At 42.6% G+C, this 26721-nt stretch overlaps 1 protein-coding gene across 18 annotated transcripts in view; it reads left to right on the plus strand.

The window, feature by feature from the left end:
• Nucleotides 1-26721, plus strand: part of LRATD2 (LRAT domain containing 2) — a 714718-nt gene that overhangs the window by 32705 nt on the left and 655292 nt on the right. Inside the window, exons 3-4 of one of the 18 annotated variants that reach the window (XR_009498447.1) lie at nucleotides 3111-3230; nucleotides 18908-18946. The exons of 15 other annotated variants lie outside the window; for them this stretch is intronic. The gene's annotated coding sequence lies outside the window, so the exon portion shown is untranslated. Of the gene's footprint in view, nucleotides 1-3110; nucleotides 3231-11529; nucleotides 11803-18907; nucleotides 18947-26721 lie in introns of those variants that run through there. 2 more of the 18 variants (XR_009498446.1, XR_009498433.1) reach the window with 2 other exon arrangements.

The following is a 26721-nucleotide window of genomic DNA, read 5'->3' on the forward strand; positions in this document are numbered from 1 at the left end:
ATCATTTCCAGCTCTACTTCATTTGTCTAGAACTGTTTCATATAAATTAATCTAATATAATCTTTACACTAACCCTCTGAGATAGGCAAGGACGGTGTTCCTAATCCCATTTTAGAGCTGTGAACCAAATGGCTCAGAGAGATTATATGATTTTCTCATGGACACACAGCTAGTGGGGGGCAAATTAATTCCTCAGACTCTAGGTAGAGTGCCCTCTGCCCTACCCCATACCTGTTCAGTCCTTTGAGTTTTGTTACATGGCAATGAGGATGTTAGTACCTGAGGTTTCTTTAAGGGACTTTGTCTCTGAAACAGTCTCCCTCTGGGCTCCTGTATCTCCTGCATGTGTATTTGGGGAGAATACCTGAGCATAGAGAATAGTATTAACCAGGAGTTTTGATAAAATGGAGTTTTCAGGGGTGAATTGCAATTTAAATAGCTGAAAAATTCCATTTACTTCCAGCAATGTATTCTGAATGCTCCCTCTGGCCCAGCTCAAGGGGAGCAGACAGTCATCTCCTGCAGAAAGTAAATGGAATTTTTCTTTTTCTTAAGAGGGCCTTGAAATCAGCAGTCTCAAGGCTGGCAGTGGGGCCTCAGTGAAGACATCATCAGAAGGAACAGCAGAAGGTTCTGAAGGTACTCAGGCATCAAACAAACTCACTCTCACTTGAATTTGATGGTTTTGCAAGTGGTAGAAAAAATTAACCATTTAAGACCAGCTTTCTAACCTTCCTATACTTAATCTCCTGGTTCAGTATATCCAATCATTTAAAAGATAATGGGGTTCCATTAGTTCCAATTCAACCCTTTTAATTATTCTGTGTCTTTCTACAGCAGTGCAAATGGCTGTTTGTAGACTGCATTAATCAATCCTCCAAACTTCTGAGGGCAGCAGAGATAGATAGGATATTGGTTCCCTCTCCAGATTCCTTTTACCTGGGCCCTGTACCATTTCCCCAGCTGCTGGGAGAAGGTGGTTCTCACCTTCTACATAGGCCAGCCCCCTTGCCTCAAAGTGGCAATAACTTGGGTGGCTTTCATGCTCCAGAGCTCCCTGCGTGGTTGGGCTGAGGCTGGATCCAGCTGGGACCACATCTTTGCTTAGCCACCTCCCCTGCCCATCCTTCTTCCTGCATTTCCTGTCTCCTGAGAGCCCTCCCCATCAGAGAATCACATTCACCCAAATCACTGTCTCAGGTGCTGCTTCGATGGCAGTGACCTAAGACAAATAGTAAAGAAGTTCTGCTGTACCATTCCAATATCTAAGTTAAAAATATATATATATGTATGTGTATATATATATATATACATCTCCAGGAATTAAAGGCTTTGCTTACAGAAACATCCATTTAAATAATATGGAGGTCATTTACCTCTCAACCTCAGTTATCTGGAATATGGCCACAAATATAGAAAAGGCCTACATGTAACCGATTTAGATATTGTAAAATGAAAGGCAGTCTGTACTTTCATCATTGAAAACAAGTGCAGGTTTTGGTGCCTGACAGATACACAAATGAATGACCCCCATTGCATGTACTGGGCAAGTGAGCCTGGGTAAGCTTTAACCTCTCCAGCTCTGTTTCCTGTCTGTGATACAAGTGTCACTCCACACACTCACAGTGTTTCTGGGAAAACAAAGGATACGATACATTAAATGGGTTAATACATATCACAGCTTCAAAACGCAGAGCTTTCTTTTATTATTAAGGTCTTCGTGTAACAGGGAGCATGCTATTTCAGTCTGGTAACAGGCCAATTTCTGTTTCAAAGCTGAGGCTGAGAGCAGATCCTTTTTCATGCACAAAACAAACAAACACCAGCTGCAAGTAAACCAAAACTGAACTTTGATGTTGTTTCTCACCGCCCTGAGTCCCATTTGCAGAGGAAGGGGACGAATCGCTGAACCGAGGAGAATGTGGTGGGTTACAGTGCTCCAGGCGTGGAGAGATAGGCATGGAGAGCAAAGGGAAGCAGGCATTGTCCTGGGCTGCTGGAGTTTGCTGAGCCCAAGGAGCTGGCTCACCCTCATGCAGACAGAAGAAGGGCAGCAAATGTGGGAGGTGGCTCATGTCAGCATTGGTTAAATCTGGGGAACAGGTGGTCTATGGATGTTTGTCTTATTCTCTGTAATTTTCTGGAAGTTTGAAATATTTAAAAATGAAAAGTAACATAAGAGTAAAGGTAACAAAGGATTAAATGAGAATGATTAAATCCACTTTGTGAATGAACTAAGCATGGTATATATAATTTATACTACCCTTAACTCAAATTCATCTAAACACACCTTGTGCATGCATGTGGATTTCTATACATATATATATATATATGTCCCTCTATATCTTTTTACATAACATATATAATCATGTATGATTATATATATATATATATATATATTTTTTTTTTTTTTACACACATGATTTTAACTGAAGCTTCTACCAGCTTACATGGCATCTGTCCCAGGTTAGTGAATGAGGAAATGCTTCGTTCCTGTGTCTCCTCTACAGATGTCTATTTCTCCCCAGATTTCAGGTTAGCTTCATAGCCTCAGTTCTTTGATGGGTTTAAGAAAAATTGTTAACTTGCAGCTTGTCCATCTTTTTTCATGTTGTAAAGATTGGAGCAATGTTCATTCCAGCTTTCTATATCTCTGAGCTGAAACCAGAAGTCTTTGCATTAAAATTGTGAATCTAAAAATGTGCCCTGCTTTAGAAAGCTTTCCTCCTTTGTTTTAAACCATTATTGTTATTTAGTTTCCTTTCCGCAGGTTTCTAGTGAAGTTGAACCTCTGTTCTGCTCTTCCTCAGTCATTTGTAGCACCCTGCCCCCCTGCCAGATCCAGTGTGGTCCGGATCTACTCTTGGGAGTCCTGCGAGGGAATCTGGGGGTGCCAGACTGGGAGGAAGGCGTGGTAGGGTGATTTCGGGAGGCAAGAGAATTGATGTAGGTGGTTCCTAGTTCCAATCATCAGCTCTTTCCTTAGGCTTTATTCATCTCTGGGGCTAAAGTCTCTGCAACACTCCCCTTCATTCCTCCAGGGCCTGAGCTGTCCACTCCAGGATCATGTATTTTAAATAGTACTTCATTCTCAACTGTTCTACCAACAGAGACTCAAGCCAGAAGAGCTTCAGAATTGGACCCTGACCTTCTGTCAGGGAAAGCAGCATCTAAGGCAGAGTGACGAAGCCAGGATCAGTCAGGGTCCTGGGAGAAGCCATCGCCTTCAGGTTAGTCATGCTCAAGGAGAGTTCAATTGAGAGATTATGATGCTGTGAGTGTGTATAAGGAAACCCTGATGGAAGAAGCAATACCAGGGCTATTAAGAGCAAGGTTCCTTTCTTACCCCAAGGTCTGTGGTATGGGGGAGAAAGTGGTATATGGAGCAGGGACAGAGGGGGCCTGTATGGAGAAAGCTGCGTGACCTGAGCCAGACCCAAGGCGGAGAGAGGTGGCCAGTTCCAGGTGTGACTGAGAATAAACACCCACCTCACTCTCCTCCCTCCCTCTTTCTTCCACTGGTGTTTAAAATTGGCCAAAGCCAATTAGAAGCCAAATGGCAAGGGAGCCCATTGATGGCTTTTTTTAAAATTTTTAATTTAATTTTTATTTATCTATTTATTTTTGGTTGCATTTGGTCTTTGTTGCTGCATGCGGGCTTTCTCTAGTTGCGGCGAGCGGGGGCTACTCTTCGTTGCAGTGCATGGGCTTCTCATTGCGGTGGCTTCTCTTGTTGCGGAGCACAGGCTCTAGGTGCGCGAGCTTCAGTAGTTGTGGCATGCGGGCTCAGTAGTTGTGGCTCACAGGCTTAGTTGCTCCGCAGCATGTGGGATCTTCCTGGATCAGGGCTCGAACCCGTGTCCCCTGCACTGGCAGGTGGATTCTTAACCACTGCACCACCAGGGAAGTCCCCCATTGATGGCTTTTCCAGGTCAGTCTCTTGGGGCACAGAGAAGATGGAGAGAGGACCTGGGAGGGTCAACTGAACACATCCAGCATGAAAGCCATGGAGACCACATCTCAGTAGGTATTCATATGGCTATTTAAGAATTTTTGAATTAAGACCAAAATACTGGGTAATGATAATTATCGTGCTCTCATAATTCAGTCACTTCTTTGCGTTACCCTATACTATTATTACCTCCACAAAGTCCAAGGCAGAGAGTGATTAATAATTGCCCCAAATTATATAGCTAGAAAGACTGGTGAGAAAAAGTTTATACAACTCCTAAGTCCTTTCTTATGACTACTACACTCTACAAATTTATTCTACCCTTTTCTTGGGCAATCCCTTGGAGCCAGACTCTTCTCCCTCAACATTCTAAGGAGCCTTTCTGACCTCGTCCTTGCCTTTCCTTCCTCTCCGAAAGAGTCACTTGTCACAGCTTCAAGAAATTGGGCTCAGGCACTAACAGGCAGAACCAGACCAAGCAAGGCCGCCATGTGGCCTGTAAGCAGGGCACGTGGTGGACAGACAGAGCCAGGGAATCAGGAACAGGGAAACAGCAGAAATAAACAGACCAGATGCAAACATTTCACCTACAGCCTGGAGGTCAGCCCAAGGGGAAGAGAGATAAGGGTTGCAAAGGTCACAGGCGAGATTAGCACAGCTCCTTAAGAAATGGGTGAAAGATGAAAGTGACTTTGCTTTAATTCAACAAAAGCAGCTAATATTTTTACAGTGCTTTAGTGGTTAAAGCAAATTCCCAAATGTTTTACTAGATGATGTTTTATTAGACTGTGGGCTTCCTGAAGGCAATGCCTTTTCATTTTGTTATCCCTACCACAAGCAAGGTTCTGGGCACCTAGTAGCCAATATCAGCAAACATTTGTTAAATAAATAGTTGTAAATAGAGTAAAATATGGAATTATGGGGGGTTTGGGAGCCCATAACATCAGGAACATCAGGTTTTGTTGACTATTGAGTGAGAGTCCTTGGGGTGATCTGGTCTTTGTGAGCTTTAGTGTGCTGATACATGAAATGAAAATTTAAAATTCATACATTTGCAGGGTTGTTGGGAAGTTATACACACACACACTATACACACACACATATACTATACACAAAATGCTGACATACTGTATGTTTTATATATATATATGTATGTATACACACACACTATACACACACACATATACTATACACAAAATGCTGACATACTGTATGTTTTATGTATATATATGTATGTATACTCACACGCAAACACACTCATACACAGTCAGCACCACTTTTACATCTAGCAAGGTAACCATGACAATATGATGACAGTGACCATGATAATGAAGGAGTAACTTCCCATAGGGGTGTTCCTATATATTTTTTTGCACAGTATATTTTAGGCAAAATTCAGAAGGAAAAATTTAAAAAAAACCAAACAAACCTCCCTTTCTTCCTGGCTATTGGGATTCTCACTCCTTTCCCAAAGGTCAATGAAAGAACTGTGTCCAGAGGCAATGTGACACAGCGAAGGAGTCGTGGTAGGGAAGGCTGTGTTGTAGCCAAGACTCTAACACCAGTTGGCTTTCTTAGTCTGTGTAGTCTCTGCAATACTAGCTGTGAAGAGGTTAAAGAAGAATACATCCCCTCAACCCCTGCCACACAAATACATCCTGGAAAGGACACGCTGATTACACAGAAAGTTTGGTGGCTTCCATGTACTCCAACAAGCACACCCACAAATATTCACCAAGTGTGCAAAACCAGAGAGTTAGTCTTCTTAAAGAATGGTCCATTAGCAAGGTTCTATTTGTGCCCTACTAGTGAATTTTTGCAAGTCCTTTCATGCCCCAACCTGTGTTTTCTCACCTGTTCAATCCACGTGAGTCTACTCACCTAACCTGCCTTTAAAGGATATAATAGTTAAATGATAGAGCTGAATCACCAAGGAAGAAATGAATGAAAGAACATAGAAACGTAGGTATGCTAGTCTTCATGGAAAGAATCTGATTGTTCTGAAAGGGCAACTCTGACGAAAGTAACAGGGTAGATGGCCTCCAGGAAGAAGAAACTAATGGGTAAGGTAGTAAGGGACTTGCTGAAAGTGAGTTTGGAAACCAGAGTCAAATATTTTGTATGAGTTTGCTCATACAAACATACATACTGCTATAAGAGTTTGAAGATTATTATGTGTGCCTGATGTGCAAGGGGACCAACCAGTAGTGTGGATTTGGACCAGATGTCAGTTCAGTGATCATTGTGAAAAACCTGTGGACCTTTTGTATTTTGCTGTTAGCTTTCTGGACACCAGCCTGGACACTCAAGACCCTGAGGTCCCCTAAAAACATATCCCTGAGCTCCAAGCCCACTGGGCAACCACTCTTCTACATTAACCATGTCAGACTGTGACTACTTCATGTGTCATTAACTTGCATGTGCAACACAGAGACTGAAATCTTTCTTTCTCCCTCCCTCCCTCCCTCCTTCCCTCCCTCCCTTCCTTCCTTCCTTCCTCCCTTCCTTTCTTTTTATTTTTGGCTGTGTTGGGTCATCGTTGCTGTGTGCGGGCTTTCTCTAGTTGCGGCGAGCGGGGGCTACTCTTCGTTGAGGTGCATGGGCTTCTCATTGCGGTGGCTTCTCTTGTTGCAGAGCACAGGCTCTAGGCACGCAGGCTTCAGTAGTTGTGGCATGTGGGATCAGCAGTTGTGGCTTGTGGGGTCTTGAGCGCAGGCTCAGTAGTTGTGGCGCACGGGCTTAGTTTGCTCCGTGGCATGTGGGATCTTCCCGGGCCAGGGCTCGAACCTGTGTCCCTTGCATTGGCAGGCAGATTCTTAACCACTGCGCCACCAGGGAAACCCCGAGACTGAAATCTTTAATAGTAATACTACAAGTAACAAGGATGTACTGTGCTAGGTACTACTTATGTTCTTATAGTTATTCTTCACAAATACTCTGCGAAGTAAATATAATAGATTTGTTGGAAATCGGTTAAATCTGGTCGATAACAATCAGGAAATAGCTTTACTTGTCTCCCTATCGCCTTCAAACTCACTGGTGTATTGGCTTTCTCCTTCCCCTGATGGCATATCAGGGAGACTCTATAGCTTCCTGGTCACTTTCAAGTATTAAAACACACAGTCGAACCTAAAACAAAATTTAACCTACATCCAGTTTAAAGCTTCTCCTCATTGCCCTGCTCAGGTGTGTCCAGACAGTTAGGTAAACCTATAGGGTGCTTGGTCTGTTCCTCAATTCTCCTTGCTCCACGTCTTACCTGATCCCCCTAATTGCTGATGGATTTTCCAAGGTTAGGGGAGTGGGAAGGATGAGAGATCAGGTGGCAGATGCTGTTTGTGCTGCTCTCTTGGCTGTTGAAGCTGCTCCAAGTGGTAGAATCCAAATGTTGGCTCTTCCAGGTGCACCTTTCATGTGGGTTCCTCAGAGACAATGACTTGGCAATGTGCTAGACTAATCTTGTGGGACTTCTCTCAGCTCCTGCCCCTTGTGGTACCCCAGTCCTCATGAGTTAAGCTGGTTACCTTCCATCATATTTACCTGGCCCCTGTGAAATGTGCATACACTTGCTCTGCCATCATGGGCAGTTTTGACGAGCTTCACCCTTAGTCTCTTCAGGCAGGTTCTAGTCTCTGTGTTCCCAATGCCAGGGGAACATCTTTTAAGATTGTCCAATATCTCCACTGTGCTCTACTTCAGGGGCAGCTTGGAACCTTGGAACCAGTCTTTGCATCTCTGCATCCCAGCAAGCGTCCAGCCTGGGAGTGAGATGCCAGTCTGCCCTCTTGCAACAGACCCTCCCTCCAAGACTGATTACCCTACACTTCTTCATTTTGCCATGGCTGAAGAGAAGCAAACCCACCCCCAATACTACAAGGCTCTTTGGAAGAATCCTATTCTCTCTAAGGAAGCTTCTAGCTTGCCTGTAAGCAAGCTATTGGGAGTGTTAGATTTGGTCTCCAACGAGCAGTTCTCATGTGGGAGTGTCTAGCTCTTCTCTTTAGAATGCATGGCTACTTAGCTTTTTCCCATCTTTGGGGGGGTCTCAGCCAAAGCCCTAAGTTCTATTGAACATTTGTTATAATCCTTTTACCTACAAGGAACTGTATCACAAAGAGATTTGTTGCAAAATGCTGGAGATTATTCAACTTGTAAGAGCAAAAGTTGGATTTAAACCCTGACCTGTCCTTCTCCCAAGCTAATAGTCTTTCCCATCCTCCAAGTGTCCTCTTTAAAGTTGCCTAGGACCAGGAAGAAGGAACTACACTTAATCCCATTTTACAGATTAGTTAATAAAAGCTTAAAAAATTTAGAAAGACTTGCTCATGATTACCCCATGGACTGGTCAAAGTCCCAACAGGAAACAGATGGCTAAACAGAGGAGGCCCACTTTAAAAACAATTTAGTAAAAGAGTATTTGAAAAGGCGTGGGCAGTATTAGGAAGCCACAAGGGTTAGTGCAGTACTTCAGCACTAGTTAGCAGCAGGGCTGTTACCCGTAGGACTAAAGGGAGGAGAGGAGAGGATTGTATTCCGAGGGGCACCTTGAGAGGAGCAGGGACTTCAGGTGGTAGGAGACAGCCAGTCCTAAGTCATGACTCAGAGAGGAAGCTGGCCTGCCTGCATTTCCTCTCAATCTCCAACCTCCTCTGGAGCCAAACCCAGTAGGGAGCCAGAAGGCACTGGATCTTGTTGAAGTTGTGCCTGCAGGTTGGTATCCCAGAGCAGAGAGCCAATGAAGGTGGAGAGTGGATCTGGCCCACTCAGCTAGTCATGGCAGAGCTGGGGTTTGAAACCGCATCTGCCTGCACGAAACCCAGTGCTACCTCTTGTTGCCTCTGCACTTATTTCCTTATGTGACTGTGACACTTTATATTGTAAACGTTCTCTGGGTGGGGACTTTTTCTTACCATCTTTATACATGCTGCCATTCCAAGCACACAAAGACATTCAGTAAGTTTGTTGACTGAACGAATTAAGGGATGGAGGGAAAGGCTACAGATAAGCTTGAAACACATGGGGACATTATAAGTAAAGCAAGGGAAATGGTATGTATTGCAGTAACTCCCTGCATACGAGGTGATGTCTATATACTTTTTTAAAAAATTAATTAATTGATTTATTTATTTTTGGCTGTGTTGGGTCTTCATTTCTGTGCGAGGGCTTTCTCTAGTTGCGGTGAGTGGGGGCCACTCTTCATCTCAGTGCATGGGCCTCTCACTATCGTGGCCTCTCTTGTTGCGGGGCATAGGCTCCAGATGCGCAGGCTCAGTAGTTGTGGCTTACAGGCCCAGTTGCTCCGTGGCATGTGGGATCTTCCCAGACCAGGGCTCGAACCCGTGTCCCCTGCATTGGCAGGTGGATTCTCAACCACTGCACCACCAGGGAAGCCCCTATATACCTTTATGTACATATACTTTTAAGTTAAATATTTTGTATATATTGTCTCATTTAAACCTCACATACATCAACACTTGAATTATTACTCCTTGATGATTCGCCCAAGTTTATTTGTGTAATGACAGTAGCTGAAGCAGGATGTGAGCTCAGGTCATCTAGCCCTAAAGCCAGTACTCCTTCAAGTACCACTCAATTGAGTATAATATTGTATAATAATAGGATAATCATAGTTCACTCTCAATATCTTTCTTTCTCTCTCTCTTCCTCCTGCCATTGACTCATTGCAGAGATCAAGTCATCTTTCTTAAAAGAGATGTCTCACATTCTGGATGTGTCTGTTTGCTTCCTTGTAGTTTCATTTAAGTTGTTCCTCTATTCCATGCCCTGTTTTTTATACATAAAGCTATTGAGGACTGATTTGATTAAGATTCAGCTTTTGGCAAGAACACTTCATGAGCAGTGCTGTGTGTTTCAAATTGCAATACCTCAGGATAGACACCAAGCCTGACTATCCCACCTTTCATGAGGCAAATATTAATTGGTGGATTTAAGTGACTTAGGAAAATTTTAATTATTATAATTAATAGTTGGTATTCTAAAGTTAAGCATCAACCATGTGGCAGGCACTGTGCTTGGCATCACACATATGTTATCTTGTTGAATCCATGCAAAGGCTGAATGAAAAGGTAATCTCATCCTCATTTATTAAATGAGAAAACTGAGGCTCAGAGAAGTTAAGTAGGTTCCCTGAAGTCGTACAATTAGGAAGTGACAGAGGCAGGATATGAATTTGGAGCTGATGGACTCCAGAGTCTATGTTCTGAACAACTATGTGACATTATGTATGGCTTCATTTCTTTTCAGCACATTCTCACAGACTGCTCCTAGAACTTTTGATCCTTGCTCCTTTAATAGACTGTCTGAGTCAGAGTAATTTACACATTTAACTTTAGAGTGAGTGTTGGGAAAAGGACCAAGGAGGGAGGCAACTTTGGTGCCAACCATGCCATAGAAGGAGGGAGGAAAGTATAAGAAGGAAAAGAAGAAGTAGAGCAAGGCACTTAGAAGAGGTGGCAGTAGGTAGCAAAATCCAGAAAGGCGATCTATTAAGATCTTTTTAATTGTACATTATAAAATCACAACTCAAAGTAGCTTAAGGAAAAAGGGTCATTGATTTGCTCAAGTCACCAAACTATGGAAAGGCCTGAGATGGACTGACCTCAGGGATCACTCAACCCACCAACTAGATAGAATTCTGTAGAATGCTCTCTCCATCTCTCAGCCCTTCTTCTCCATGCATGCTGGTTTCTTGCTCTCTGTCTCCACATGGCAGCCACATGGCTGGCTGTCTCCACATGGCAGGAAGCATGGCTACAAGCAGCTCATTCTTAAAACTACAAGACCCAAGAGGAAAGAGACATTTCTCTTTTTTAAAAATATTTATTTATTTATTTTGACTGTGCTGGGTCAGAGTTGCGGCACGCGGGCTCTTAGTTGTGGCATGCCTGCTGGATCTAGTTCCCTGACCAGGGATCGTACCCGAGCCCCCTGCATTGGGAGCATGGAGTCTTATCCACTTCCACTTCCACCAGGGAAGTCCTGAGACCTTTCTATTCTTAACTCCAGTGGGGAAAACCCCAGAGAAGGACTCTGATTGGCTGGACTTGGACCAATCACTACAGTCAGGGAAGAGGGGCCCTATTATTGGTCCACTTGGGTCGCATGTCCCTCCTACACCAGGAAGGCAGGGCCCATTACTATAAGAAAGAAATGAATCACATAGATGAGGCTACTTGGTGGGACTGCGATCTGGGTAGTCACCTCCATCTCCATTTTCCATATATTCTTATTACGAACAAATGACAACAGGTGATATTCAGAGGCAGGCTCTGGGGTGACTGAAAAAAAAAAGAAATGTAGAGGGAAGGAAACTGATGTTTATTAAACACATGTGCTATATAATATTCCAAGTGCTATATACATAGCTCATTTTGTTTTTACAACAGTACCACAAACTCAATATTTTATTCTCATTTTTAAAAAACAATAAACTGAAGCTCACAGAAATTAAATGATTTGCCCAAGATCAAAGTTAGTAAGTATGAAGCTAAGATTTGAATCTAGATTTTTATAGTTCTAATATCTATGCTCTTTCCTTTGGATCCAACATCTTTTAGTGCTGGAGGCACTGAGGAATATTACCCAAGTACTGAAATTCTGTGCATGAAGCAGATGCTTCTTCACAAAAATGAAGCAGAGCCCTAGTTATGTACGGGTCACATGATCAGAGCAGAATCAAAATCCCAGCATGTAGTGCAGAATAAAGACTTTTTCATCAGACAAATCCAAATTGAGGGACATTCTACAAAATATCTGACCCATATTCTGCAAAGCTCTCAAGGTCATCAAAACCAGGAAAGACTGCGATACTGTTACAAACCAGAGGAAACTAAAGACACATGACAACTAAATACAATGTGTTACCCTAGATTTCGTCTTGGAACAGAAAAAGGACATTAATGGAGAAACTGGTGAAATCCAAAGAAAGTCTGGAGTTTAGTTAAAAACAGTGTACCGGGACTTCCCTGGTGGTGCAGTGGTTAAGAATCCACCTGCCAATGCAGGAGACATGGGTTGGAGCCCTGGTCTGGGAAGATCACACATGCCATGGAGCAACTAAGCCCGTGAGCCACAACTACTGAGCCGGCGCTCTAGAGCCCATGAGCCACAACTACTGAAGCCCGTGTGCCTAGAGCCTGTGATCTGCAACAAGAGAAGACACCGCAGTGAGAAACCTGTGCACTGCAACGAAGAGCAACCCCCGCTTGCCGCAACTAGAGAAAGCCCATGTGCAGCAACGAAGACCCAACGCAGGCAAAAATAAGTAAGTAAATAAATAAAAACAAACAAACAAAAAACAGTGTACCAATGTTTGTTCCTTAGTTTTGATAAATGTACCATTGTAACGTAAGATGGTAATGATAGTGGACTCTGGATGAAGGGTATATGGGTATTCTCCGTACCATCTTTACAACTGTTCTATCAATTTAGAATTATTCCAAAATTAAAAGTTTATTGAAACAAAATTGTGTTTTGTTTTTCTCCCCTGAGTAAAAACATGAGCAGTTGCAGAGCCTTGGGCAATTCTGCAGGTCGGAGCTCATTACTGACTGTGATGAAGGGGTCTCTGGAGCTCCTGACACAGGATGTTATGGACTGGATGTTTGTGTCCCCCCAAAATTCCTATGTTGAAGCCTTAATCCCCAGTGTGATGGTATTTGGAGGTGGCGCCTTTGTGAGTTAATTGGATTTAGATGAGGGCATGAAGATGAGGCTCCATAATGGGATTCATGTCCTTGGTAAGAAGAGGAAGAGAGACCAGAGCTCATTCACTCTCTGGTATGTGAGGACACATGAGAAGGTGACCATCTGCAAGTCAGGGAGAGAGCTCTCACCAGAACCAAATCTACCAGCACCTTGATCCTGAACTTCCCCTCCTCCAGAACTGTGAGAAATAAATGTCTGTTAAGTCATCTGGTCTGCTATGTTGTTATAGTGGACTTGGCTAACTAAGACACAGGGGATGACATACATCGTTATGGGTGGCGAGCTAAAGGAATAATACCCGAAAATGAGATTGCAGTCATGTGAGGGAATTGGTAATGGTTAATTTTTGCTCAAACCTCAGGTTCCACCCAAGCAAACTTTTCCTCTACAGTTACCCTGCTAACGTGCCTTCAGTTCAGAGTGCGGCATCTCTAAATCTCACTTACTTCTGTGACACATTCGAATCACCAATCCATGGTGATACCCCCAAACAGTGTTGATAGATGAACAACCCTTGATGAAGTCGTCCCAGCTGCCCCCCTCCCCAGGTGCTTCTCATCTCAACTCCTGTCCATGGCTTCTCTTGGTTCTTTTGATTTAGAAACACTGCAGACCAGAGACGGATTTACTAGTATCTAATGGTGACTGGTCTCAAATGCACCACTTAGACGACTTACTGAAAATGAAGAATATCCCCCCTATTACAGTCTTTACAGATGATAAAACTGCACAACCCACTAAGTGTATTATGGCTCCTCACTCCTGCCAACGATGTCTAATTATTTACCTGTGTTCCTTAACCAGATATAAGAGGTGGGTTTAAAAGAGAAGATAGTGAGTGTCTTAGTTCTAATTGAGAGAGGTGAGATTCTGTGGATGTGACCAGTTGACCCTCCTCTTTCCAGGGTAGAACAGAGGGTCTCACATAAAGTTTATAAACACACAGATTTCAGATTTGAAAGTAGGGTGACCAACAGTCCTGGTTTGTCCACGACTGAGGAGTTTCCTGGCATGCGAGACTTTCAGGGCTAAAACTGGGACACTTCTAGGCAAACCAGGATGGTGGAAGGGACCTTGAAGTGATCTTCTCAGACATAAAGGCTCCAACATATATTCTCTCCTCTGGGAATTCTGACTAGATAAATATCCAAATGGATTTGTGCATGGCAAATGCATTGTCAGGAAGAAATGGGTGTAACTGACAGAGATGGATTCGGGCTGGACAGGGGGAGAGAGGAGGCCTATGTGGCATACTCAGTGTCAGAACACCTGGGTGCAAATATCATCCCTATTGCATAACAGCTAAGAAAACTTGGATAAATGATTTTTCTCTTCTTTTTCAGTATCTTCATAAGCAAAATGGGAATGTTATTTAGTACCTCCCTCATATGTCTATCTTGAGATTAAAATTCAGTAACTCAGGTACAGTTCTTAATATTCTGCTGAGCACACAGAATGTGCTCAATAAATATTACATTTTACCATTGCTGTTGATACTATTAGCAGTGAGGATTCTGACTCCTAGTTCCACTAGTTACCAGTTATGTGGTCCTGGTAATTGCAGCTTCCTCATCTGTAAATGGAGATAATGACAGTATCTTCCATAGCGTTTAGGTGGATTTAGTGAGATAAAGCAAGTGCATAATCAGCATGTGGATTATGGAGGCTGCTTTCTCAATTCCTGAGTGTCCAGGGCTCATGCTTTCTTGTCTTATATTTAACTCTGCTAGTGGAGTAGAGAGACAACAGGATTTATAGACAGGGTCTTGATGTTGGCTATGCTATTACTAGGGTCTTTATTCAGTGGCTTTTCCTTTAAAGAAAAGCTGCGATTTTCTTGGAAGGCTGGGAATTGGCTCTGAAGGCAGTTACCCAAAAGGAGTGTCAGTTATGTTTTGACAAATGGAATCATCATTGGAAGAAGCATGTAATCTCTTTAATTATTCATTCTATAAACCACGTGTTAGCTTTGTCCTCCTTCTTCAGTTCTAGTCCTTTCCATTCATTCACAGTCATTCCTGAACAATGTACACACTGAAGTATTTTTCTAAGGACAGTGGAGTCAGGGATGCATAACACTAGCCAGCACAAACTCCTTCAAGTTCTCCTTTGCCCTTCCCTTCTTCCCTTCTTTCTTTCCTTTTCCTTTTCCTCTTCCCACCTTCTCCCCTTTCTTTCCCTTCTGTCTTGCCAGTTCTTCCTTCATTTTTGACACTCCCCAACTTTCTGGCCTGGCAGTAGAGACTGCTATGTGTTCCTTAAAGTTGACTTTCTCTTGTTCTTGGGCACATAGTAAGACTACATTTCCCATGTTCCTTTGCAGTTAGGTGTAGCCACATGACTAAGTTTATCCAATGGGACATGGGTAGAAGTGACATGTACCACTTCCTGATAGTCTGGCCCATAAAATCCTCCCATGGACAATCCTCTCTCACTTACTCCCCCTCCTGGCTTTATGTTGAAGTCCAGGGACTGTTGATGGTATTGAAGTCTCCATCAACCTGGCTCTGTGTGGGGCAGAACTAACCCCACCTCTAACCTACAGCCCTACCCCTTTCCATCAGGATCATCTTATGGGGGTTTATACGAGTGAGAAACTTTATGTACGTGAGAATAAACTTTATGTGAGTGAGAAATAAACTTCCATTGTGTTGAGTCAGTGATATTTCAAGGTTTATCTGTTATAATCACTGGCTTTATATAAACTAATATAGCCATCTCCCTGAGGATTCCTCTTCCACTGTTTCTGATCTTGTGCTCCTCCCAATCTCTCTCTTCTTAACTATAATTAACAATGTGGATCTCAGGCTGCTGTTTCTATGCTTGCACACTCACAATCAATGCAGTACTCAGCAAAGAAACTTTTGATTACAAAGAACCACCTCTTTAAAAGGAGGGGTATATTAAATAATATTTATTTTCTGTGACATACCATCTTTCATACAAAACATAATCACAAGACACCCACTATGTCATCTGTCCTTCTGTAGACACTAGAGATAGAGCAATGAAAGTCAACTTCCACCTTCAGCACCTCTTGGCCTAGTGCTAAAATAGACAACAGAAGTATAGTTTCAAAGTCATAGGATTTCATGTAAGTCAAAGGAGAGATATCTAATTCAACTCGGACTTGAATCAGGCAAGTCTCCCTAAGGAAGGACCTGATTTGAATCTCAAAGAATGAGTATGAACCACGCAAAGGGTGGAGGAAGGATATTCTCGCACGAGGATTGTGAAGGATATTTTTGCACAAGGGTTGTGAAATGACATGGATTTCCTGGAAACTTCATTTTAGGTCAGGCCAGAATGAAAGGCATATGACTGGGGTATGGGTGTGGTGGGAGATAAAGCTGGACATTGCAGCTGGGACCAGATCCTGACGGTTGGTCAAGTTGAAGGTTAACATGCATCTAGCACTATCTGTTCTTGTCTTCTAATTAAGATACCATGTCATGATTTCCCAGTCGCCACATCAAAGATAATTCCCATTCCTCATACAGGGCTCTTCCTGTGTGGTAAGCACAGTCCCTCAGGTAGAGGAGATGCCAGTGGGATGACAGAGCTTCTCACGATTGCTCTGAATTGTCTCTGTCCTTCGTATTTCTAGGGTCAGCCTTGCTCTATGTGAACTTGCTGGGGAGCTTTCATGAAGAAAAAACCATGAAGCTTAGGAGACCTTGATATGGAACACTAAAAATCTCCTTCTTTCTGTGTGGGCCAAGAGCCTTTTTATCTTCATCCACATTATCATCATTGTTGTTGCATTTTGTCCTTTTTACTTATAAAGTTCTTTACCGTTCATAATGGCTTTCACATAAATGATTTCATTTTCTCTTCCCTGCTGTCCTCTGTCATTGGATTGGATTCCATGATCTCATTATATAGGTAAACAGCCCAAGGTCTAGAGAGTTGAGATAATTTGCCTCTCCTCCTCTGTCAGAGGTTGAACCAGGACTAGAATTGCAATTTAACATATATTTTCTAGGCCTTGATCTCCTTGAGACAAAGCATCACATCTTCTAAATATTGCCACTTTACCAGTGCCTTATATAGCTCCTTAACCTATACTTGCTGTTTAGCGTAACATAGTGATGAAAAACATGAGCTTTGAAATCAAAGGACACCTAGATTCAGCACCTGGTTTTTGGTATATTGGGCAAGTCATTCAACCATTTAAGCAGCAGGTTTCTTATTTGAAAGTGGGACTCTTAATATATTTCTCATAGGGTTGTTTTAAGGACCAAATGAGATGACATAAATGAGGCGTTTAGCATAGTGCCTGGCACACAGAATTGCTCAATTTATGCTAAGGTCTCCTGGTCTCTCTTTCAAATCATTTTGTTTTTTAATTTATAAAAATTTTAAATGTATTCAAAAGTATGCAGAATAGCATAGTGAACCATTACATATCAAACTCACAGCTTCGGGAATTCCCTGGTGGTTCAGTGGTTAGGACTTGGTGCTTTCACTGCCGTGGCCCGGGTTCAATCCCTGTTTCCTGGTCAGGGAACCAAGATCCTGCAGCTGCGTGGTGTGGCCAAAAAAACCAAAAACCCAAAACCAAAAAAAACCTCACAGCTTCAACAATTATCAGCTCATGGCCAGTTTTGTTTCATTTCTCTCCGTCTTCTTTCCTCTCTTATTTTGAAGGAAATTTCAAGCACCCTATCCTTTCATCTGTAAATTGTGCAATATGTATCTTTGAAAGATAAGGACTGAAAAATAATAATATCCACAATGCAATTATCACTTCCTCCTGCAAAAACAAAAACACAAACAAAAACAAAAACCAATATTTGTAGCAGGCAGAATAATAGTTCCCAAAGATGTTCACACCCCAATCCCCTGAACCTGTGAATATGTTACATGTCAGTGGAGAATTAACATTGCATATGGAATTATGGTTGCTAATGGGCAGAATTTAAAATAGGGGGGTTATCTGGGATTATCCAGGAGAACCCAATGTAATCACAAGGATCCTTAAAGGGGAAGAGGGAAGTAGAGAGGGAGAACCATAGAGATAGCAGCACAAGAAAGACTCAGCCAGATGCTCTGGTCTTGAAGAAGGAGGAAGAGGTCCCTGAGCCAAGGAATACACATGACCTATAAAAGCTGGAAAAGGCAAGGAGGGAGATTTTCCCCTAGAGTCTCCAGAAAGAAGGCAGCCCTGCTGATTCCTTTATCTTAGCCCAATGAGACCCCTTTCAAATTCCAGAACTATGAGATAATTAATTTGTGTTGTTTTAAGTCACTAAGTTTGTAGTAATTTGTTACAGCAACAATAGGAGACTAATACAACAATAATCACTTAATATCATCAAATATTCAGTCAGTTAGCTTAGTATTTGAACTAACAGCTTAGAATTCTAGTCATCATACTTCTCTGTTTGGACTAAAAGTCTGAAATACTGCTTTCATAAAGAATATTTCAGAGGGCTTAGAGTCTGCATTTGACCAGATAATTCAATTGAAGTACATTTCTTTTAAAATGGAAGGTTATCCTTGATGAAGTTTCTTTTATTTATTCATTTGCTCATTCTTTTACCCATGTGCTCTTTCTTTAGAAAGCACATAGTAGCAAGGGCCTACTATGAGTTATCAATTGTGCTAGCTCTTGGGAGGGTAGATCTACTAAGACCCACTCTTTCTCCTTAAAGACAGTAGCATCAGGATAGTACAAAGATTAAAAACACACATTCTGGGAACATACTTGCTGCGTTAATTTCAGCTATGCCCACCACCAGCTGCATGATCTAAGGCAAGTTAACATCTCTGAACCTCAGTTTTTTCACATATAAAATGGGGTCAGTAGTGGTACCTACCTGATAGGAGTGTTATGAAGATTAAATGAGTTAATTAATATATGTAGAACCCACAGAACACTGCCTGGAACATGTTAAACATTCCACAAGGTTTTTTGCTTATTATTCTATACCAAGGATTGATGGTCTTGAGTCAGACAGATCTTGCTCAAGTTCTGAATCCTCACTTTCTCATCTACAAATGGGATTAATAATAGGGACCTACAATACTTAATGAAATAACAAGGGTTTGTTTCAGTGCATAGAACACAGTAAATAATCAATAGATATAAGTGGTAATCATTTTTATTGTTCATTTGGTTGCTCACTTAAGAAATTCCCAGATCAGTGATGTTATACAATATTTTTTGAACTAAGAAGAGAAAAGCCAAGCAGTGCTCATGCATCTCCTCCTTTATTCCACCAGGTCTGTCAACCATTTTTGCTTCTGTGCTATGGAGGGAGAAAGCAGAAGACCAGGGTTGGGAAGGGGTTCAAAATCATTATAAGAAGCATGGTGTGGTGAAACACCCTAAGGTAACTCACCTTAGTAGTTATCCTTTATATAATCCCCTCCTCTTTAGTGTGGGCAAAACCTGTGACTTGCTTCTAACCAACAGAATATGGCAAAGGTGATGGATGTCACTCTCTCGATTGGGTTATATTATGTGGCAAAGAGTGTCCCTCCTCTCTAAGGCCTAAGAATAGAAGGGTTTTTTTCAGGAAAGTTCCAAGTTAGCTGGAAAGTCATCATTTGCTCTCACTATGTCACAATCCTCTTCTGGCATGACCTGACTTTTCAGTGAAAGACTTCAAGTGTTCTTGCAATCTGCAGGATTTGACTGGTGGGGGTGAACAAGAAGAGGGCCTGGAGAGAGATAAGTCAACTCTACCCAATTTCATTCCAAGTTTTGGCAAAGAATTCCTCTTGGGTGAATTTTTCTCTTGAATGGATTAGGGTGAGGCTATAAGTTGTAGCAGAAAGACTTTCAATCTGGGGGCTGTAGAGAAGATCTAAGTACTAAGTAAAGTGACACCAAATTATACTCTCATCAATACTAGAAATGAATAGGCAGCCCTTAGAGTGGAGAATTCCTGAAGCACCTGCTTTTCAAGGCTTAATTACACCAAAGAAAAACAGAGAACCTGCTTGGGAGACCAGGGAAAGTGAGGCACCCACACACACACACACACACACACACACACAGACATACACAGTCAGACCTACACAGTCACAGAAGCTTCAATGAATAATCCAAGATTTTACAGTCAGAAAATCTTTTACTTTTAGCATACATGTAAGTTTTATATCTTATCATTCACAAAAGATGATAAGGAACAAGCATTGTGAGCCTTTCTTTGTTTAGGATCTCTAAAGGGTTGTAGAGACCCTGCTCAGGCTATACATCTAACGACACTTGGAGATACTCACTTTGCATGGCTCTCACAGCTCAGACAATGGCAAAGGTACAGATAAAAACTCAATTCCTGCACAGCCATCTGTTGTTGATCTCTCTTTGGCTCTCTCTAGTCTCTAGAGATACACAGACTTGTGAGTACTCTGAGATAGGGGAACCTTAAGGAACACCTATGTCGTCTCCATCATTTGGCAGAGGAAATAACTGAGCTCCAGAGGAGTGAAGTGATGGGTTCAAAGTCACATGACCACTCTGGTGTGTGGACAGGATGAGCAGCCTTAGCCTGGCCCTCTTTCCAGCTTTCTGTGTTTGGCCCTTCCCTATCGCCATTCTGCACATGCTGGAGGAAGAGGTGGGTAGACGTTCAGGGAATAAACTCATGCTACTGTTTGAATATTAAGATTTGATATTGTAATATTGTAATTTTAGCCTAAAACAAAACCAAATGAAAAAGGTACATCTGCTGCCAAAAAATTAAATAATGCACTTCTGGCCCCAATACACATGATTCTGAATAATTTGGCTTTATTCCTGGTAGCAGGGCTGACATGGGCAGCATGGGTAGAAAGGGAGCAGGGCTTCGTGGGGCCTCTATCCTATTGGACATTTCTTCCCTTTATCCCATTATACTCCTTAAAGCCTTTTGTTTCCATATAGTGGCCCCAAACTTTCCTGCATTCTCAAGGGCACCCTTTCTACCATCAAAACTGAGGTTTTGTGTGCTCACTGGGTGACCACTTGTATTCATTTGCTATGGCTGCCATAACGAGGTGTCCCAGATTGGGTGGCTTGAATAACAGAAATTTATTGTCTCACAGTTCTGGAGCTTGGGACTCCAAAATCAAGGTGTTAGCAGAGTTGGTTCCTTCTGAGGGTTGTGAGGAAAGGCTCTGTTCTAGGCCTCTCTCCTTGGCTTGTGGATAGTTGCCTTCGTGTTTACATGGCATTCTCCCTGTGTCTTCACATGGTCTTCCCTCTGAACTTGCCTGTGTCCAAATGTCCCCTTTTTATAAGGATGCGAGTCATATTGGATTAGAGCCCAGCAGAATTGTTACCGAACACAAGTTCATGTGCCCGATGAGGACAAACAATACCAAAAGCTCAGAGTCTGGAGCAGAGAAAGGTTAATTGCAGGGCCATGCAAGGAGACAGGTGGCTTGTACCCCAGAAAAGCCCAAATTCCTCGAAGGGTTTCAGCAAAGCCCTTTTAAAGGCAAGGTGAGCGAAGGGCGTGGTGAGTTGTTGCAAACTTCTTGGTGTTAGAATCCTTTGTTCTTGCACCTGACCACGTAGGTCAGGTCACGATGTTCCTGTAGACCTCCAACAAGACATATCATTCTTTGTTCTGCAACTTTATGAATGGCCTCTTAAAGGTCAGAGCCAGCATGACTAAGCACAGGCAACAGAGCACAAAGGTTAAAGTGAAAAAGGAACAGATCTAATATGGAGGCAGATTGGTTCTTCCCTATTACACAAGGTCTTCATGTCTGCTAAGGCTCCAGTCTTCTCTCTTGCCATTTTCCCTGCGTCCTCACACGTCGACACCACACTCCTTGGACTCACTCACTCTTGGACTCATGTCTCTCACAATTCCAGCACCTTTGCCTACCCTCCCTCAGCCAGGAATGCCCCTTCCCCCATTCACTGTCTAGCCAACATTCTAGTCACCCTTCTATTCCCTACGGAAGCAGGAACAAAAGCGACCCGCATCTGTGAAGCCCTCTCCTGGCTCCCAAGCCACTGTAAAGGCCACTTTCCCTATGTCCCAAAGACCTTAGAAAATTACTACCATTAAATGATGACAGGGGGCTATAATTATTTGTTTGCACTTCTGTTTCCGCCCTAAAACTGTGAGCTCTTGGAGGACAGAAATAGATTTTTCACTCTCAGTTCCTTTCTATCATAGCACCTAATAGTTTTCCTTGCATTCTTTTTTTTTTTTTTTAAATTAATTAATTATTTATGGCTGTGTTGGGTCTTCGTTTCTGTGTGAGGGCTTTCCCTAGTTGTGGCGAGCGGGGCCACTCTTCATCGCGGTGCGCGGGCCTCTCACTGTCGCGGCCTCTCCCGTTGCGGAGCACAGGCTCCAGACGCGCAGGCTCAGTAGCCGTGGCTCACGGGCCTAGCTGCTCCGCGGCACGTGGGATCTTCCCGGACCGGGGCACGAACCCGTGTGGCCTGCATTGGCAGGCGGATTCTTAACCACTGCGCCAACCATGGAAGCCCTTTCCTTGCATTCTTTAAGGATAGAAGAAGCCTAAAGAATGTCAACTCTGAGAAGAAACAGACTGCGAGGAAGAATTGTTACTAACGTAAAGGGAAATCTCGCGACATGTAGGTCTTGAGCGCTGACCGTTATTCAGCCGTTGAACTGCCATCCGCCCCGCCCCCCCCGCTCCTGGCCGCTGAGGCGGAGCGGTTTCCCGCCTTATCTGAGCTTCAGAGGCAGGAACTCTTGCTGGTTCTTTCTGCTGCCCTCCTAGACGGCAGGTGGCGGCGGTTCGCGTGGGTCCTGAGTCCGTGGTTTCCCGCTATTTTTTAAAGGTAAGGGCAGGTGTGCCAAATCCCTTCCCTATTACAGAACGACCTGGCTTCGTCTTGATTACCTCTGTAAAGACCCTATCTCCAAATACCGTCATGTTCTGAAGTACTGAGATTAAGGACTTCAATGTATGAATTTGTCAGGGGACACAATTCAAACCGTAACACCAACCAAACTGGTAAACCGCACGCTGTGAGCTGGCCAGAGGACAGGACCCGGTTCTCACGGCTCTCGGCTCCCTTCTCAGCCCCACCATTGTCTCCCTGCGAGAGCTCGGCCGGGTCCCTGCCAGCCTGTACTCCCCAGGTTTCAAATGAGCGGAAATCACCCCTGCTTCTCAGAACTGCGATGGCAAATAAACAAGGTAGCCCTAGGACAGCATGTGATACATCAAAACATAATTAAACAGAACTGTTTATGTTCCTCCTTTTGTCCACACCCAGCAGCTCTTCACAGAGAAGGACTTACCCCGGTCACTCAAAGAGGAAACTGAGCAAAACACATGCACGTATCTGCCCTTGGGAACTTTTGTTCCAACAGAACCTCGTGGATGAAAACAAAAAGTCCACGTGTAAAATAAAGAAAGGAGAGTGGTAGAAGTGAGGATGGGACCACCCGGGTCCTTCCCTCTTTTCTCCAGTATTTATACATTCACTGAGAACGCTCAGGCATAATTTCTTACATTGTTACTCTAATCATGCAGGGCAACTGCTTGGGTAGTTTTATTTTATATTTAAAAATAACAACAGCATGATATACATATACATATATATATATATATATATATATATATACACACACACACATATATATATAAAAGTTGGGAATATCATACATACTTTTTTCAGTAAAAATCTGTTGTCATTTTTTTTTTGGTAAAAAGTAGGCTTATATGATAAGTGCCATTTGAGAAATCCTCACATTCCCCATGTTAACAATGTACCTTGAACATCTTTTCGATATTAATACATATTTTTCTCTGTTATTTCAAATGGCTAAATAGTTTTTTGTTGTAAGAATGAACCATAATTCATTTAACTATTCATTATTGATGGGCATTTAACTTCTAGCCAGCTTTGAATTATTATGTTATTATTAGAAACCAACGCTTGGATGAGATCCTTAATCTTTCTACATTTCCCTGTTCTTTCCACTGATACTACTATTAATCTTTGGCTATATAGACCCAAACTCACAATAGCTGGGATGGTAGGAGATGAAAGGGACAAGCTATTCACAGAGCTGTATTCACAATGTTTTTAAAAATCCTGTGCAGGGATTTGTAAGTTTTTCTGGAGAGGCTTAGTATGGCTGTGCCTCAAATGAATGTTACCAAACCGTTGCTGAAAAAATTCTTCTAGTAGGACACTCCAAAACAATGGGGAGAGAAAACATAATAATTAGATGTCAGAATAAGTTGCAAATGAGTGGCAGAGGAATCTGCAGAGGGTTTCTGATTGGAAGGAAAAATGGTTGAGGAAACACGTAGTGAGTGAAGATTGAAAGGGCAGCATACCTTTGCCATAATTTAGCATAAAGGGGGCTCTTATGCAGAAAGTGTTGCATTAAATAAAAAATAATGCCTTAAGTAAGGACCCACTTTATGATTTTTGGTGCTGTTGTCTTTATAGAGCTTTGTGGAAAAGGACTGGGAAACACATAGCCAGGATTTTGGTCCTGGAGTTTCAGCTGATCTTGTTGTGCAAATTAAGCAAGTCTGTTTTGGCCATTGGCTGAGCTTTCTAAATCTGTAAAATAAGGACGCTAGATTAGAAAATGAATGAGGTCCCTCTTAGATGCCGTTTTTTAAAAAATCCTGGGTCTTCTAAGATTTCATAGGTAGAAAACCAGCATCTTAATGGATAAAGAATCACAGAGGCCAGGAGGTTAAAAGTGCAGCAGTCAGGGCTTCACCAAACTTCATTAAGCGTCTGCTCCCACCTCAACTATAATCCTATGACTCCTGCCCTCCCTTCTGGGTCCTGTCAATTTACCATTCAGATCAACAGACTAATTTTGTCTGAAAAGGGAATGGAAAATCTCCGTGTCATCGGATACACGTTTGATTTGATGGATGAGGCTTAAATTCCAAAGAGAGTGTCAGGCAGGAAATATCCGGCTCTTTCAAACTAATTACTGCATATCTGATATATTTCTCTCCTTACTGCTGTTTATTTTGTTTTTATTCAAAATATAAAATTGCTCCCTGAGTTGGGAGATTAATAGCTTTCTTCTCCTTTAGCAACAGATCATTTGTGGATCCAGGTTATAAATAGGAGGTAAGAATCCATGACTCATTGTTTTTTCCTTTTTCATACAGGATGTCCCCTGAGATGAACTGTGGCTTTTTTAAAAAAAGTTACAGACATTAACGCCTAATTATTTGCAGGCTGCTATGTTGGAGAGTTTTGTTTCTAGGAAAATGTAATGGTTCTCTTTTGTGCCATGCTCCTGGAAAAGTTTATATTTTGATAAACTATTGATAGAATTTTTAACATTATTGAGCTATGGCTTGATGGAGCACAATTTTGCTTGATTCATTCATTCATTTAACAAATGTGCACTTACTGTATGCTGGCTCTGTATAAGGCGGGTGGACATTCAGTGTCTCAGATGCAGCAAGGCTCCGATACTGAGGCTGGAAGGAAAGAATACAGAGGGAGGGAATAGCTTCTCAGGTCGATTTGCTGTGTGCTTGCAGTTTATTCATTTGTTTATTATATATCCTCTCACTGGTCTATCAAACAGCTTCTGCAGTCACAGATCCTGCTGGGGTTTTTACACAAGCATGGTATGCATGCATTTGGCATGCATGCATTCATTCACTTATTCATTCATTAAGCAACAACAATTACTCCCCTACAAGGTGTCATTCTCCAAGTAGTCTATGAGATGTGGATGGAGAAAGGGAAACATTTCTGAAGGACTTTGAATGACATGCTTAAGGAGCTTTGACTTGATTTAGAATTTTTTTTTTCTTTTATCTGTGTTTTCTGGTACTTCCTAGCTGTTTAATTGGGGTAAGTTACTTAACCTCTCTGTGCCCCAGTTTCTTTATTCCTTTAACGGTGTATCCAGCAGTGTCCAGTCAAGAAAATAGAATGACATACAGATAATTCCAGCAGAGAGGGATTTAATGCAGGGAGTTAGTTACAATCTTTTGGAAGAGGAGTAAAAGGGAGAAGAGAGTGAATGGGAAGTGAGGAAGTGCTGATCAGCCTTGGGCAGGAGCCCAGCCTGCACATGCTGTTGGTGTGTGGGAGGTGCTATTGCTGTTACTGATCAGGAGGTCCCTGTAGCTGTGTGGTTCAGAAACAACACTCCCCCTAATGTTGCTACCACTTGGGGAAGAAAAGGGAAAAAAATCAGAACAATGCACGAACAAACTTCTCCCTTCCTCCAGCTTTCCAGTCTCTCCTCAGTGCCTCCCCATTGACATAGAACCCAACCAGGAGGCAGCTGACCAGTGAGCCTGGGAAAAGTAGTTGCAGGCTTCTTTCTACATGCCCTGGAGTATAAAGGAGGTCATAGGAGGGCAGGAATGGAGCTGACAGCTACCAGACAAATAACCAGCACAAATGGGGACAGTAATGGCACCTACCTTGCATGGTTGCTATGAGTTATTGAGTTAAAGTATGCAAAGCCCTTTAGAACAATGCCTGATGCATAGGAAGCAGCTGCTGTTAGTGATTATTACCGTTATCTAGTGACTCAAGGGAATCATGGAGGGCATGTAAATGGCACAGTAACAGAATCGGATTTATATTTGAGAAAGTTCAGCTGGGGCCATACAAGAATCTGAACCTTAATGGGTCACACAAGAGGCAGGGACTATGTAGGAGGTGGTTGGAATATCTTTGCAGTAATAGGGATGAAGAAGAGGGTTCATCGTTACATGGTTATTTAGGCAATTGAATTATTTAGACTTTGTGATTGATAGAAGGATGCAGAAGGAGGGCCGTCCAAGATGCTTCCAAACTTTGGTTCTGGGTGGGTGGTCTCACTATTCATCATTATGTCATCAGGACAGGGATGGAGTGTCCACTGACCATGGACGTCCTGCAACTAGGATAGTGCATGGTAGTCTATGTGTGTGAGCTTCCTGCAAGGACACGCTGGAGAAATTCCGCCTGTGGCCTCATCAAGCTAGGACCTTCAGCTGTTAGCCTGCCACTGATTTGATCCTTCTCTGAAAGGCAAAAGCAGTCTCTCTCCTCCTTTAATCCTTTTTCCTTCCTCTGGGCCCTCCTTGTTGTGTTATGCATGTCTGTCCATTTACAT

The sequence above is a fragment of the Balaenoptera ricei genome, chromosome 17 (assembly GCF_028023285.1).
Source record: "Balaenoptera ricei isolate mBalRic1 chromosome 17, mBalRic1.hap2, whole genome shotgun sequence".
Classification (NCBI taxonomy): Eukaryota; Metazoa; Chordata; class Mammalia; order Artiodactyla; family Balaenopteridae; genus Balaenoptera; species Balaenoptera ricei.